Source organism: Apus apus, chromosome 1 (genome assembly GCF_020740795.1).
Source record: "Apus apus isolate bApuApu2 chromosome 1, bApuApu2.pri.cur, whole genome shotgun sequence".
In the NCBI taxonomy this organism is placed as follows: Eukaryota; Metazoa; Chordata; class Aves; order Apodiformes; family Apodidae; genus Apus; species Apus apus.
In genome coordinates this window covers 196,213,131-196,230,381 of record NC_067282.1, presented here as the reverse complement: position 1 = coordinate 196,230,381, position 17,251 = coordinate 196,213,131, and the positions used below count along the sequence as shown (strand labels likewise).

Sequence of the window (17,251 nt, the reverse complement as noted above, 5' to 3'; positions counted from 1 at the left end):
AAGCTGATGTTGGGACTAGCCAGAGGATATAAAATAATCCTCATAATCTGTACCATGGGCCTGTTTGAAAGTATTGATCTTAAAATCTTGAGGAGTGAGCAGCCCACAAGGAAACCTGGCATATATCACTCAAAACAAGAGTGTGGAAAAGCCTAAATTTCATTGCTTAGACTTTCCTAGGTAATGATAACAAGGAATCAAAGTATCCTTGAAACTCTGAGCAGCTCCCAGTGGACTGGTACACATAGACTCATGGGCACAATCACACCTCTTGTATGCAGCTGACAAAAAAGGATCAAGTCTGTTACATATTCTCTCTGATTTCAGCTTAACAGCTGCGCCAAAGAGACAGAAGCAAACCAGCTCACTTCTGAAAACTGCCAAGCTGTCTTTATATAAACTTTTCATATTCAGCTTAGTCTAGATCACTTCATGAACATTGCCAGCATTAGTAGCCCTTTGGGGATCTCAACCAACCTTCTGTTTATATAAAGAGCAAACCCAACCACACATAGCAAATCAGAAAGATGTAGGCATCTGATCTCCCCAGTGCCCTGCAGCAAAACTAGGCAATGAAGAACTGGGCTTACATTCCTGCTACAGCACTAGTGATTTCTATCTCCTGCAGCAAAATTCTCAAATAAACAACTAGACTTGCTTTTATGCAGCAGTGCTACCTGTTGATAGCACCGCAGCTATATTTAAAGCTCTTTTCCTGAGGCAGCTCTTCTTTACTGTTGACAGTAAAATTGATGGTCTATGAAAAGAGATTTTTACACCACTATTTGTTTTCAAACAGTTGGGGAATAATGCAGAGACCACAAAGCAGATTCAATATTCTTTAGTCTTCTTTAAAATGAATAAAAATAAAACCATACAATTGGTGCCCAAAGCAATTTTAAAAATACTGAAAGTGCTGGCATAGGAGGCAATGTCCTTTTCCTACAAAGCAGTTGGTTTTTACATGCCCTCATCTCAAAATGTGCTGTTTCCACTTCATTCTACTCAACAAAACTTATTAAAACAGTCTTTAAACCAAATTTTCTCTTGAGAAAGTCACTGGTACAATGACACCAAGAAGTTTTCTTTCACCAATATTAATTTGGAAAATTACCTTGGGATCATTGTTGCTGCATATAGGACTGCAAAAATAACTGTGTAGGGAGCAAGTCACAGGCACGGATTATTCCCTTCCAGTGGGTAGTTGAGAGACCACATCCAGAACAATGTATCTGATCTGGGGCCTCTGGACATATTGAGGTGACTCCAACAGAATGACAGTAAAATAAGTGTGACTGAAGAAAGTCTGAGGCTTTCTTTAAACCTCAGGAAATGAGATACATTATGGGCAGCTAACTACCTTATGGTATTGTATAAATAACATATAAAAATATAGATATGAATATGAATATGACTCAATATAAATTAATGTGGTGTAATATTATATTCTATATTATATTGTATAATGTAATATAATGTGATATGATATGATGTAATATAATATTATATAATGTAATATAGTATAGTGTAATGCAATAGAATATAATATCATATCATATAATAAATATCATATAATAAAAATAAGTAAAATCGACATGAGTGTAGTTCAACATGGGGTAGGGTTGCCCAGAGAGGCTGTGAAGCCTTGCTTGGAGATTTTCAAAACTCAACAAACAAGCTCTGTGCAGTCTGATCTAATTTGGAAGTTAACCCTGTTGTGAATGTGGGCTTCAACTTAAGACCTCCAGCAGTATTTTTCTCTCTAAGTTGTCTTACCAGTCTACGATTGCTTCATAAAGCACACTTTCATAAACCATCATGTTGCTCAAAAATGCCTTTCTTTCCTTCCCTCAAATTCATTTCATCATTAACAGTAGCATAAAGCATGTGCTGAATTGAGTTGGGTGACTAACCCAAAATCAGTACATGAGGGGGAAGAGGAGGGTGTGAGGTGGCAGTTAGTAGGATCATTTCTGCCAGCATGTTTACTAGGAAGCTGTACAAATATCTATGGCTAGAGCAGATAACATCAGAGAAACTGTGTGGGAAGAAGTGAACAGGAGTGTGAAGAGAGATCTTTCAGCACCAGTGCCCATTTAAGCCATTTTAAGATGAGTAAGAATCAGTGATTAGTTACAGGTAAAGACGTTTTTTAGCAGCTAGACTGGTGCCAAGGATGGCATTATTTTCTTTAAGGGGACGTCTCACCAGGAACAATTTAAAGCAGCAATCCGCTGCAACTGTCCATTAAACACTCAATAGTGTTTTTCGTAACCGCTGAGCTGGCCAAATTCCTCCCAGGTAATTTTGTTCTATTGCTTGAAGTTTCCTGCTGCAACTGAATACAGAAAACGTATTCTTTTTTTTTCTCCTAACTCTACATATGTCAGCAAGACCTAGCTAGAGACATTCAAAACCCGCCTGGACGCCTTCCTGTGTGATGTACTCTAGGTGACCCTGCTCTGGCAGGGGGGTTGGACTAGATGATCTTTCGAGGTCCCTTCCAACCCCTAGGATTCTATGATTCTATGATTCTATGATTACAGGCTTTGTAAATAAGGAGTTAATTTAAAAAATGATCTTTGCTAAATAACAGAAAAGAAACAAGCCAGATATTATTTGGCTTTTCCCTGTCTGAGCAGTAGAATGGTGTTTTTATGGGTAAAGCATTGAGAAAGCCTCAACAGTGTTTGCAGCTCCCAATGGCATGAGTTTTGCCTTTGACAGTAGAGGATTTGATTCTCCCATTACCAGTGCCTGTTTTCAAAGCAGCACAAACAGCTTTCAAAATCAGAAAGTACACTGCTCAGCAGGCTAACAGACTTGCTTTATGTGTCTGGAAGCATTCTTGATAAAAAAGTTCTCCTTTGCTGCAGCTTATATGTCACATAGAGAAAGGAAAGAAATTCAGCACAGAGCCTGAAAGCTCCTTATTATGTTGCCTCTTTGTGCTTCTCTGAGATAGGTCAGAAAAGTAATGAAGATTGCCAGTAAACATTTAGTTGCAATTACTGTCTGTAGCTGTAGTTGCCTGACTCTTCTGATTAGAAGACTTGCTTATAATTACTTATAATTTTGTGCAAATAATGAATGTGAACATACAATACAGACCACTCAGAAACACCCGTGTACAAAGAATACTGTATCCTCTCCCACATGACTCAGAATTAAAAGAGAAAACAGAATTACATGATTATTTTTGCTGCTGGGTTGGGTAATGTTAGGCAGCTTTTTATGCTCTTTAAGCCTCAGTTCCTTGTTAACTGAAAGTAATTATACTATCCTTTTAAGATTTTGTCATTTGCTAACTGCCACTGGGATTCTTATTACTAAGGGAAGCAAACTGCAGTTTTACAATAAACGATTTCTGCAAGTAGGTGAGACTCTTTATCACAAAGGACCTAAGACATAAATTTTGATTAATTTGATGGAAGTCATGACTATTAACTGGCAGCATGAAGGGCACCTCAGGCTTAATTTTATCTAGTGTATAGGACCGTATCTGTTGTTCAAGTGAACTATATTGTATACATGTTATTTCAGAACTTGAAGTTGAGTGCCTTGCACAGGTTAATTAGATGTCTTGCAAGCCATTTCAGGATCAAGTGTCCCACATCAGTATGATGTCCTTGGTTCTGAGTCATCTATTTAAATGGCCGCATTATTTTCTGTAGTCAGATTATATGAGGAAGGAGGATGTTATGTTGTAAACCTGTCCTCAAATTTTGGATCTGAAGATACTGAAGTGTAGATTTGACTGGTAAATAAAGCCTCTCCCTCTTTGGATGAGCTATCAATACAGAAACCTGGTGGATGCAGCACAGAGAGGAAGATTAATATAACAGCACCCACACACTTGCACTGCAAGACTAGGTCCCCCAAGGTTTGCTTGTGAAACTGCATGTGAGGGGACACTTCAGGTACCTGAGGTCATAAGAGGGTAAGATTGTGCTGAAATACCTTCAAAGACAGAACATGGTCTTCAGGATCTTCAGCCCTGTATTTCATAATGATAATCACTTTGTAGAAATAATTAGTTCTACCAGCACAGTCAATAAACCCATTAAAATGAGCAGAGTAGGAGAGTCTTGGAGTATGAATGTGCAATATTTTCCAAATTAGATGGACAGTTGATAGTGCTCTCAGGGCAGAAAATAAAAGTCAGATTTATATGATGAATCAAGGTACTGTACTTTGAATTTGACAAAGATTTATTAAGATCCAACCATATTCATTATTACTGAAAAAGGTGCCTCATAGACTTTTAAGAAAATATAATTTCCTTCCAGAGGCAGATGGCAGTCTGAATTTGGTTTTAGTAGCTTTGTTTGTTAAGGTTACTGACCTAATCAATATCTATACCTCAGTATTTGCATATTTAAATAATGTTTCTACTTTTTTTTATGCTTCTGTTCTCAGTGATTAATTACTTTTTTTTGGGAACTCAGTGAACAGTTTAAGTCACTAAGTAATATCAAATACTAATGAGAGCTGCTGTCTACTCCAGATCCTATATTTTTTTTTCCTGTCTTCAACCACTGAACATTAAGCATACACATTAGGAAGTCAAAGGGTACAAAAACAATTTGTTGTGCATTGGGTTGCTCAAAAAATAACATTGCAAGTTGCTGCTAGAAGCAGGAGTCTCACATGATGCTTTACAGTTCTTCACAAAGTTTTGTCTAGTGATGCTGAGTGTGCCAGCTTCCATGGTAACTCACCATGGCCTGGTACTAGCTCAGCAAGTCATTCCTCATGACCACTGCCCTAAGGGGCATAGCAATTTTGTATTTTTAAGCCAGTTCCAAGCATATATTCAATGGACATATCAGGTCTCTTCAGGGCTTCTAAAATGGCAGCACTGTAAGATTTTAAAATATTATTGTCATCACTCAAGACTCTTTCTGTGGTGATTATTAGGGGAAAGGCTTCTTTCTTTGGTTCATGTAAACCTGAATTGTAACTTGGATCTTTTTTCAGTCTTCTCTCATACAGTATAGGATGCTTCCTGAGTAAGTTCCAAATCCAAGAGAATGTATGTTCTGCTCTCCTAAAATTTGTTTTCATTTGTAGCTGAAAGACAACTTTTCACTTTGTTCTAAATTGATCGAAACTGTAAAGAGAACTTATGCAGTTCCTGCAGGTAGTGGAATCAATACAATGTTTGCTATATTTTATTGCAAATTTATAAAGGTTATACACTGTAATAATATTTTTTCCAGGTTCTGAGTATTTTACATTTAAAAAATCACCAACCAAGTTTTAAAATGACATTGTGCAAAGACTCTATGTTGCACTTTCACTTTGTGCAAACTTGCAAAACCCCACTTTCAATTCCCAAATGGACTACTTTAATTTTTAAATACAAATTATGAGCAAGACTTTTAGCAGTCATCTTCAAAAAAGCAGTACTAAATCTCAGAGATTCTTGATAAAATCATGAGCTGTGGCCTCAGTGCATAAGGTCTGTGAGGCATCAACTCTCAAAGGAGTTTCACTGTACTGTGGCAAGAGACAGAAAAAAAGCCTCATTTCTGTTTATACAGTTGCCAGAAAGTAAATCTACAGGAACTCTCAGAGCACTAGCTCGCTATGAGATACTCCTCTGTATTATTTAAAAAGTTCAGTTAATTATATGTCCCACAGCACAGGTACTGCCCAGAAGCAGAAAAAGATTTTTAGTGAGTTACAAAAGGTGGTTTTTTTGTTAGTTTTTTTTTTTATATACCTACAAGTAGATCATATTTGCTTCAGTGACTTCAGAAAATTTAGGGGCAGCCAACCAGACAAATTTAAATACAAATAAATGTATGCTTTCTGATGCACTTTTTCTAGGGCACATAATTTTGAGTAGACTTTCATCAGGAAAGTTGCCCAGCTACAGGTGGAATTGCTGTTAAACCTAGGTGAAGGCCAAGAGATCATAGCATAGCCTCAAGACCCCTTACCTGGGACAGATTCTCTGCTCAATGAAAAGCAGCTACTTTAGACTACAAAGATTTTCCATGAAAAACAGCAAACTTTAAAAAACCAACCAAACAAACAAACAAAAAAAACCCCAAAACATTTAACAGAAGACTCTGGGCAGGAGCTGAAGGAGCTGAAAGGTAAATTGGTATTTCTCCAAACTGGTAACAACTTTAGGCAGCATCTCCTCATTACTGTAAGCATCAAGCCTCCAGGGACTGTAGAACTCTTAATTCTGCATAATACTTTGGAATACTCTGCATAACATTTCTATCCAACATTCCTGAGCAAAATTTGTATTAATACATTTTTCCTGTTTCGACTGAGCTGATTCCATGTTTGTCATAATTAATGGAAAGGACAATTGCTCGGTTGGACAGATTATGCAGGTAGTAGAATCCCAGAAGTAATTACAAGTATTCATTTTTGGGCTAAAATTTATTAGGTTCTATAAAGCCAGCCACAAAACATTCTGGTGGTTCTGAAATAGGTTTGGATTTATTTCATTTATTAGACAAAATGTGCTTTTTTAAAATTATTACAGCTCTGACTATCACTCGGAGGAGGCAATTTGTCACACTTTCATACTCAGTAGTCTTATTAGCAACAATTATTTCAATAATCTTTCTTATTCAATGATAGAGAAACAACATCTGAACAGTGGGCTGCTACCACTGTACCAGGTAATGTAAATATGCAAAAGAAAATCTAGTAATATAATAGCATTACCTGTTTTCCACATGAACAGTCAGTGCAGAAGCATCTGCTCTGGTACCCAAGCTGTGCAGCACACACGACTGTGCTCACCACTGTGTAGTTCCAGGGAGGTATGAGCAAGACCTTAAGCATATTTCACTGAAGAGCCTCAGAGCTGCAGTATAAATCTGAGGGGGAATCTGGAAATCATGATGTGAGAAATGAATAGGCAGGTTTTTACCAAAAATTTTCATCTTCAGTTACCAGGGTAGTGTGCCTACTAGTTTGATAGCACAAAAGAGTGGTAACATATTGTGTTAGCTTGAGTATCTTTGTTTATACAAATGCCATCTTCCACCTCCTTCTCAAAGAAAGCTTTATAGAATTACTTATGCCACCATGTGTTAAGTAATTTTTTTATGGGCTATAAATGACTTGGACAAGCTGTGAAATGAAACAGCTTGTCACATTGCACTAACAGTGCAGGCTCAGTGCTTACTGTCTGTGCAGTAAATGTGCAATGAGCCACTCTCCAAATTAACTGGAATGAAAACATGTCTTATGTGGTTCTTATGCCAATTCCTATTTACTCTGTATACTTCTATTTGCTCTGTGATAGGATGGCTTTATGACAATGGGAAAATACCAAAATATTCTATTATTTGCACTGCTAATTCAGAAAACATCAGTATTTTTTTTCACTTTGATTACCACTTTTACAGTCTTTAGCATGTCTAGTATAACTAAGCCTATATTAAATGTATAGGTAACATCTGCTCCTGAAGTCATCACTTTATTCTTGAGCTATTTTCTTATCTGTGTTTCTAATGATCTAAATTCTTTAAAAACTTGCATCTAATTTTATCCATCTACCTCTGAGACTTGATTTTTTTTTTGTCATCAAAACACTAACAAGAATGAAAAAACACCCCCTAAGAAGCTATCTGCCAAAGCAAATGAGGAAGTCCCTAGGTGTTCCTTTAACATGTGTTCCTTGGTTTACATTTAAATGCAGTAAGACTTTTTTTGCTTCTATCTGACCTAAAAATTGGGCAGAAATTATATAAATGAACTTTGTTTTCATGTCCCTCTGCACCCTGAGTGGTCAGCAGGTTTTCTAACAGAACAATTATTTTTCAGAAATGCAATCTTAAAGTATTTTGGTTTAATTGCTATCATTTTTAGCTGTTGTTATAATATTTGTGAAGCACTCTGTAAATATGAATTTAGGTTGGGGGATGTTTTTTTACATGTCATTTACAAAATACTCTGTTCAATGGATTATTTTCTCTTTGGATCCACAAAAGTAAATAATGTTAAAAACCTACTTGACAATCTAGTTTTTCTCCTTTTGATACTCTGCTACCTAGTATTTCTGAATTATATTTATAATTATTTGATCCTCTTTATTATATCTCTGGGCAAATTTACTACCAGCTCTTGCTACTATCCATTTCACTCATCTTAAAGTGCTCATATTATTTCCATTATAGTTTTGTCATATTGTAATATAAGCCAAATTGACATTAATCCATTTCCTGGGGTTTCTAGTGATTCAAGCTGGAATGTCTAATTTCATTACATCAAGCAGACAAAAAGAATAAATAAATCTGTCATGATAATCATATCTTCATATATATATTCAGAACAAGAAACTTTTCATTCTCTTTTCACAGAAAGGAAAAGTTGGCTAAGAAGGGATTTTGTCATTTCAGACTATATTGTCAAACTCTCAAAAACTTGCATATCAAGACTAAAAAAAAAGATAAAAAATGTCTTTGCCATGGAGAGGGAAAGTAGCTTACAATCTGTCATCATTTAAATGAGAACCCAAGCAAAATCTAGCAAAATCCTCCCTGTTTTTCTGTAGGCAAAACCCATTTTATGTTCCCATACTGACATAGAGCTTGCAGACTCACTTGTCCTACTTTGACAGAACATTTATGCTATATTACACAAAGATTATTGTTGTATTTTGGAAAATACTTCACTAAAATGTGGTTGTGTCAAATATAGACTTTCAATGCCAGTTGTCAAATTTCTTCTCCCTTTCACAACACATTTTCTCCTTGGTAAATCTGCAATAGAATTGGCTTAAAATAATCAAGGTTAAGGATGCTCTCTATGTATGATATTAAATACATTTTTTCTTTTCCGTGTAAGAACTTTTGTCCATCCAAAAGCCAGGGCAAAGTGTGCTCTCCATCATCAAAATTTCAGATGTGCTGTGGCAAGCCATCTTTTATGCAGCTGAATCTGGCAGCATCTGATATGTCTCCTTATGTAAGATGCTAAAATTATGAAGACTGTGAATGTATATTTAGGCTCAGTCAGTGATTTATGGTGAGGATGAAAGGGAGCAAAGGTGGCTGAAGAGAGTTTTGCCTTCTGAGAATATTTCCCCCTTTCAGATCCAGGCTACACCCATCTTTGAAGTTGAATAAAAATAGCAAGAATAATTTCAACCATCATTATAGCTTTCTTTCATTGAAATTATGGAAAATACTTGTAGTTGTAGATTTACATATTGATACTTCTTGCCCAGTTTCACTATTCAAAAATCAGGCTTTTAAATCAAAGTCATCACCTCACCCCTCAACCGTTACTGAATAAAAAGGCTACACCTGAAGACATTTATCCATGCTAAGATAGAAGTATAAGCAAGTGCTATACCTGTTGACTACAGTGTCTAGAGAGTTTGAGTTAGTCACCTAAACTTCCTTATGATTATCCCTGTCATTAGCTTATTCTAACCTAAACCTTATGTAGATGGAATTCTGGTGTTTGAATGAATAGCAGACATCAGCTCTCCCTTCCACAGAAATATAAATAAATATAAATAAATGTGAATAAGACGTATCTAGTAGGATGTGTTATGAATTAGTTCTGTAATTCTTTTGACTTCCCTCACTTAATTTTTTTATTCTCCCTCTACCTACCATCTGTCAAATCCAGGTATTCTGTGTTCATCACTAAAAGCAATCTCTGTAGTCATCTCTGATCACCTAAATTGGTTGAATGTGAAATTTACAATTCTCATTATTTTCCCTTCACTTATTTTCAATGCCTCTATTGTACAGAGATCTGTCTCACTAAAATATTGAAAAAATCTTTCTAGAGAAATCTGTGATCCCCTGTATTGTCTTTTAGGTCACTGACATGGTCATTTTTTTAGGTCACTTTTTTTAGGTCACTGACATGGCAGCTTCCGACAGTAGAGAAACTTTCTCCTCCAATTGTTCTTCTGTAATCTTATTGCCTCATTAACCTCTTCCTGCTACCTCATTAACCTTTTCCTACATCATTTTATAATGCCACTTAATAGAAATACAGCCAGTTGAAACTGAATTGGTACAAGTCTATAATTTTTATTTTTCATATTTGAGTGTGTGTGAAGTTTCAAGTGTAATTTTTCCAAAAAGCACTTTAATCAGGCCAAGAACTGGCATCAGTCCACAGTCAGCATTATCTTCTTTCCTTCTAAAAGAAAAATAATCAGGTTTTGGAATGAGGTGTGCACACAGGGACCAATAAATGGAACAAGGTTTATATTTTTTCTGGGAAACATTTCACACCTCAAAATCTCAACAGGCAAAAGGCTTTCTCTGTTTTCAAAATGTATTTTTCACAACAGGTTTTTTAAATTGAAAAATAAAGGCTTAAATCTGTTTTCTTTCAGGTAGTCTTTGCTTCATCCTAATAAGAATTCTGAACATATAGGCTAAACTCCTGCACTAGTATATTCAAAATTTTGTGGGCAGCAAGCCTGCTAGCTCAAAGAATCATAACCTAAAACTATCAGCACATTCATACGCCTGACCCTTAAAGTCAGCCACTCTCACTGCCCACAAAATTGTAAATTGTGTTCGCTGGGAGCAAAGTTCCTTAATTCTGCTCCTCTCCCTCATTACAAGATTGCATGGACATTACATCCAACGAAGACAGGGAGATATTAATGAAAGACCTTAATCTTCGCTCATCTTGTAATATACAGTCTGTTCACAGCAGTTCACATCTCCAGGGAAAGGACAGGGAAGGGAAAAAGTGAGAGCAGTTCCCTCGGTTCATGCCTGCTCCCACTGCAGAATATCCCTGTATCCCAGAGGGAGCCCATTTGTCAGGAGCTGAACCCATAGCATTTACCATCTCAGAGGTGCCTGCACATAGTATCCCTACCTGCATCAGGTAAGGGGGGAATAAACTGTAGTAACACCTGAGCTCTTCATGTTGAACAACACCTAGCCTTCACATAGGCAGATGAGAGAAGACTTTGAACAGGTACCAGGGAGCCTCAGCAGCTGCAACTCCTCTTCAGAGCAGGCAAAAAAAAAAAGGCAGCCTCTGAACAATAAATATTACTCTGTTTGTCCCATGATCTTTGGATAGTGCAGGGCAGACTGGGTATCGAGTTGCAAACGGAGCAACATATTTCAGAACCTGCATGTATTCAACCTCACCTCTGGAGCTGGGAAGCATATTTATTGAAACAGTCCTATAACCAAGCAACATCTATTTAAAGGACTATGAGACAGGAGGAGTTAGCAGTTAAGACTGTATTAGATGTCTGATTTTTCTTACAGTAGGGAACACAGATAAAACCAGCCTACAGAGAAAATTATGGCAGATTTCAAGGAGAAAGGAATATGTGAGAGAAAGGTGAGAGACAAAGAGAAAGTAATGAATAAACCTCAAAAGGACAGAAAAATTGGAGCCCATAAACATCAGGAAGCATTTTTTATAAAGCTCATCCATCATTACTTTAAAACAGCTCTGCTAGTAGCTCATGTCCAAGCAAAAGGATGAAAGGCTTTATAAATACAAACAGCTGGTACTGCAAGTAACTGCTATGATGTTTAAAAAAAAATAAGGGGGTGGAGTGGGGGAGAGAAGAACGTATATTTAAAAACAGATTAGAAGGTTTTTGTGGGTATTTTAAATTCTTGGTATATTTAATTTAAAGATGGTTTTGAATACCCTTTTACTTTACCTTCAGTTGGAGTTAACTCTAACACTAAAATGTAAATAATAAATAGCTAGTATTTGCAGTAATACTGAATTATTTATTACAATATTATCTCATTTTCCTGAAGCATAGCTGTCTGCTGAAGGCTGACTCTAAAAATCTTGTTAAAGGAATCCAACAGAAATGTGTTTCTTGCTACAATAGCACTCTGTTAAACAGAACATTATGTCTGTACAAGCTTCATGGATTATAGTGGAGGGAAACATAACAGGGGCATAGGTCCTCATCAGCCTGAGTCTTTACCTTTTCTTGTGGTATTAGGGACCATGCACCAAAGTGTGGTTTATGTTTACATGAAGGAAGTCTCTGTCTTTACAGTATACACAATCCCAGTTACCAAATCCAAACAACTCTTAGAAGTAGATTTTGTTGTCTCCCCCTCTGAGATCCCCAAAAGCTACTAAAGGAGGGGAATCTGGGGACAGAACACATGGTTTTGGCTTCTCTTTAATCATATCTCATATTTTAAAGCTGTATATTTCCATTTTATGAACCAAGTTCTCAAGAGCCCATCTTGGATTCCTTAAATTTTGTCACATGCGAGTCCATATTCTAACCTTCTAAATTTTGCAAACATACTCTAATATTCTGAGTCCAAGTTTTTGTTTATTTAAGCAATAGAGCTACATAAGGAGCGTTTGAGTTGCTGGAAGATATTATTTCTCATTAAACAGTGTTAGGTAAAAATTATAGCTGCCCCAAGTCCAGGTCCTTAGATATGTATAGACAAACAGTGGTAAAATACATCAAAGAAATGCCTGTTACTATCAATGAACACTGTACAGAGCTCTCAGACGTTCATTGCTTTAATCTCTTAGGGTATAAAAACAGAATAATACCTAAGGAAATGAAATTAGTTCTAACAAAATAAGTCTTTATTTCTGTTCATGTGCTTATGATTACAGTGTGCTAGTCATTGCTCGCCTCTGTCTTAGACTGAAAGATTATGGAAATTCTGAGATTTTTTACTTACTCTTTCATAATTCTAAATGTAACAGATTCAGAAGGAACAATACTTCATGTTATACTCAAAAACGTTTTTAAGGCAATTTGAGAGGCAGATTTAATCAACTTTATTTTGCTTGTGGAGAACACTTGCAAAATGCAACAAGTACCAAATACTAGAAGCCACTAATGAAAAAAAATGTGGTGTTTATTATTCCCAAACATTCCTCAAGAGAACATTTACAGAATTGCTTAATGTAGTCTCATAACTAGCATTTGTACTATGACATAATTTCTCTCCTTCGCTGACTCACTGATCAGGGTTCTTTGATTTCCATACTGAATGAGTTTTAGTTTTTTTCTGGGAATTCTTTTAGCACTGGTTGACTTGCTTTTCTGAGACAAAAAGTAGGTTCTAGAGACACTCTGCTCATCTTCCAATGGTGTGGATGACATGTTTTTTTCTCTGTGCTCTATGCTGACTGTCAGCACTAATACAGCAAGCCCTGCACCACCAATATCTCCCTTGTTCTCCCTTGCCATCCCCCAGGAGAGGATTATGGTGTTTATATAACATCATCATCATGATACATTAAGACAACCCTAATTTTCTCAGTCTCTTTGCACTAAAATATCACAAAAAAAATCTTTTTTATGTTCCTGCCACAGACCAACAGGCTGGGGGTCAGAAGACATAGGGCTAATGGCAAAGCAGCATGGCTGTGCCTAGTCTTCTCTTAAGGGAACTTGTCTGCAGCAGCAGAGCAAGCTGTTTATCTGCAACAACATTGGGAAACCTGGGGTTGCTCTTTAGGATGAGTGTTCTCAAAAAAGTGAAATGAACATGAGTATTCATAATCATAAAGTGTGGAAATAAACCCTGAAGGAGTATGTACTCTTCTTAAAATGCAGCCATCTCTCTGAACACACACAAAAGAAAAAGAATTCTTGCTAAAACAGATCATGTCTCTGTTCCTTCCTCTTCTTCATGCTCATGGATAAGACATGCTGATCCCATAGATTTTAGCCGCAAAGTGTAGGAAAGATGTTGGGGTGGGGTTTTTTTGTAGGTTTTGTTGTTGTTGTTGATGGTTTTGCTTGTTTTGTCCTGCCTATATTTTCCAACATCTGAGTTTTTTGATAGAGTAGTAAGAGGATGATCTGAGCTGTAAGGAATTAAGAAAAAAACAAACCAAAAACCAAACCCACCACCATATCTCAAGATTAACGTTGCCACTCTCACAAGAAGCTGCTCAGATGGACCTTTCTGTCATTTTAACTCCTTGATTGTAAAATGTGTCATTCTTGAAGCTCCAGAAGAGCATTTTCTACCTATTTTGGAAACAATAATTATGTTATAAAATTAATTTGGAAAAAAAAGCTGGGAAATTACTGTCAATATTTTTTTTTCCTATTTTATTTCTGATTCCACTCCCCCAGTAATATTCTAACATCTCCAGTCACTCTTCTGGAACAGAAGGAGCTTTTACGAACTTATACATAACCATGGAACAAAAGGTCAGTTTATGTATTATTATTTTTAATGCTGTTTTCTGGTAATCTGGCATTCACTCATCAAATTATTGTGCTAGATACTCATCAGGTAGCAGCATTTAGGCATCTCATATTTAAATTTCCAAGTCTGACCTACTCACACTTGGTCCATCTATGTGAATAGACATAGTCAATCTCAAAAGACAAACTTATTCTAAGATTAATGTTTAAATTAGCTCAGAAATGTACGTTCTGAATTGAACTGAATGAAATTCCTGCCATTAGCCAGTGAGATTTACCTGCTCATTAATTTTGAATTAGCCTTGATAACACTGATCGATGGGAGAGAAATATTTTCTACTGTCTTGGGTAATTTTGTTTGACAATTTGACAACAGGCATCTGATCAAAAAGAAATGGGAGCACAACCCATAGTTATCAATCCCTGGAAGCTGACAGCAGTGCAGATGACACATGCTGTGATTTACAGCAGCAGTCATTGAAGACTAGTAGCAGAAACAATTAATCTTTCCTGGTGTGGAGTATGACAGCTCTACAAGAACAACAGCTTATGTTGTCATTACAGTAGCAAATTTAAACCCCTTGACTTCTCAAATGCCTTGCAGCAATTCCCTTAATCAGCCGTCACCTTTTAATTGTTAATGGATTTTAAATAAATCTGGTACCCAAAAAAGCCAGGTATTGTTATTATGTATTTAATCAAAATATTTTATTTACTACTGTTAATGTGTTCCTAAAAAGAACACAATGCTGCTGCGTGTGCCTGGGGTCCTCTTGCAGTACATCACTGAGCCTGCATTTGATATATGTGCAACAGGCAAAATATGACACAAATTCAGCTTAAATATTTCGTATCCCTTTCAATATCTACTCTATCATATGTTTGCAGGAAGCAATTTCGTCATTTTTCCAGTCCTTGTTTCCTAGGCTACATTAGAAAATAGTGTTTTAGTGTATGGTTCTTTGCCACTCTGATAATCCTGATTTGCACGTTTCACCTGAAATGCATCATTCTTGAGGCAAACAGGTATATTCAAGTTACAAATTATTTCCCATTGTCTTAGAAAAGCATACTAGTACTTTCCTAGAATGAGATGCAATGTCTCTGTCACTGTTTTTACTTTTTTTCAGAGTTGTTTTCTAGCATTGGTTTATTATCATCCAATGACTACCAAAATGCCCACCATCAGTTCTGTTCACACATCACACTGATGTTTTCTAAACTTACAGGATACAGCAAAACCTTGTGACTGGGTACTCTGTTTTGAGCCATTCTTACCAATGCAATTCTTGGGGTTGTCCAATGCCATGACAACCTGAGCAGCTTTATTTCTGTCATATGCATGAAAGAACATTCATGTTCACCTCAGTCCACTGTGATCTCTCTCAGCTGCTCTTAGACAGTTCATAATTAACATTTCCCTTCATCAATATATAACTTTTTCCAAATATATTTCCATTTTAAAAATCAGCTCCACTAGCCAGTGTACATTTGAGCTGTTCTTACACATCTGTCATAGGAAAGATGCAGTGAACACATATAAAAAAGATGGAAAAAAAGCCAAATAATGGAAGGAATAGGAATATATTCTGAATCTTCAAAATTCTGCCAGGTTTTGAAGCCATGATTTATTTAGTGCAATGTTTCATAGGGCTGGTGTTAAAGCTTTTACACTGCATGCTGTGGGAGAAATGAAAATTGGTATGGAAGCACAAGAGAGCTATCATGCTTCATGTGCTCGCAGCTGGAGAGCATTGTTTTCACCATGGAACTTAAATAGTGAAGCAGAATTGTTTGTCATAAAGAGTATGTGGGGATAGAGAATAGTACATGGAAAATTTACAGATGCTGAGAAGTGGTGCTGGAATTTTCAAAGACTTTCTAATTTACTGGAAGCATTTCTTCCTGCTCCTAGCTCACAGCATCACAGGTAACATCCAGCCTATCTGATCTTGTAAAGTAAATAAGATGAGCATATTTTCCAGAAAAGTATGTGTTTAACTACAGATTGCCTGAAACTATCATTAAGTATTTGTTAGAACTGTCCATGTTGGGCTTTTATCATGATCAATCATTTGAGTCAGTGTAAAAACCAACACTGATGAAAAGTGAGCTTTATGTAACACCTTTTAGGTATGTCATGTCTTTGTCAATGATTTTGATAGTTCATCCACAGAACTAAGGAGGCGTTATAACTTTTCCTTGTATCTTCTGCCAGTCATTTGGCTCACTTTATCCAAGCTAGACCCCTAGCTAGGTCACACAACACTTTCCAGAAAAAGAGCATTACATCCCTAGTTTAAAGGTTGCAGAGACATGATGGAACATATTAATGAATAACAATTAGGACATTGTTGGCCTTTCCTTCTTTAACCCCAGCTACCCATGATCTTTTCTGCTGCCATCACGAGATAAGGGCTCCATTCTCTTTGCACAAATATATAGCAGAAACCAAGATGCTGTTGTTGTTGCATCAACAAATCTGCAGGAAGGGTTTTGTGATGACTCAATAGGGCTAAAGATTGATTTGCCTCCTAACATGTCCTCTCCCACCTTATAAACCGTGGGTGAAACGCTGACCTAGCTGAAGCCCAATTGCAAATTTCTTACTGACTGTAACTAAATTAGATTCCAGCTTCAGTTTGTGAGGAAAGTTGAGCTGTGAATATTTGATAGTAATTTTTAATTCATAATCCCAAAAGTACTTTAAGTAGGAAAAACAATAGAATGTATGAGATTGCTCATGGACATCTGTGAAACAACAGCTGGCATTTTAATGAGGATTATTCAAATTTGGTTATACATTTGTGATACAAGTAAGTGTAAATGCCACTTGGTAACTTTTTGCTGTTTAAGAGAGGAGCTTCTCCAGATGTGTCATAATTGTTTACTTTCTGCAGAATTGCTTTGCTCCTTACAACATTTTGGCATCAGCTTCTAGAATTTCCTGGTAATGCATTAAAGCTCCAGCCTGCTGGCACCAGAAACTAGGTAATAAAGATTCTCAAGGGCTTAATTTTTTTTATATTATTATTTTTCACTAATGTCTAAAGAGAAGAGGAAAGTGAAATAGTGCTTTCATGCTAGCAGGACAATAGATATAGG

The 17,251-nt window shown here is 36.5% G+C and overlaps 1 protein-coding gene across 1 annotated transcript in view; it reads left to right on the top strand.

Moving 5' to 3' along the window:
* PCLO (piccolo presynaptic cytomatrix protein) overlaps positions 1-17,251 on the top strand; it is a 350,197-nt gene that overhangs the window by 321,643 nt on the left and 11,303 nt on the right. The gene's annotated exons all lie outside the window — the stretch shown is intronic.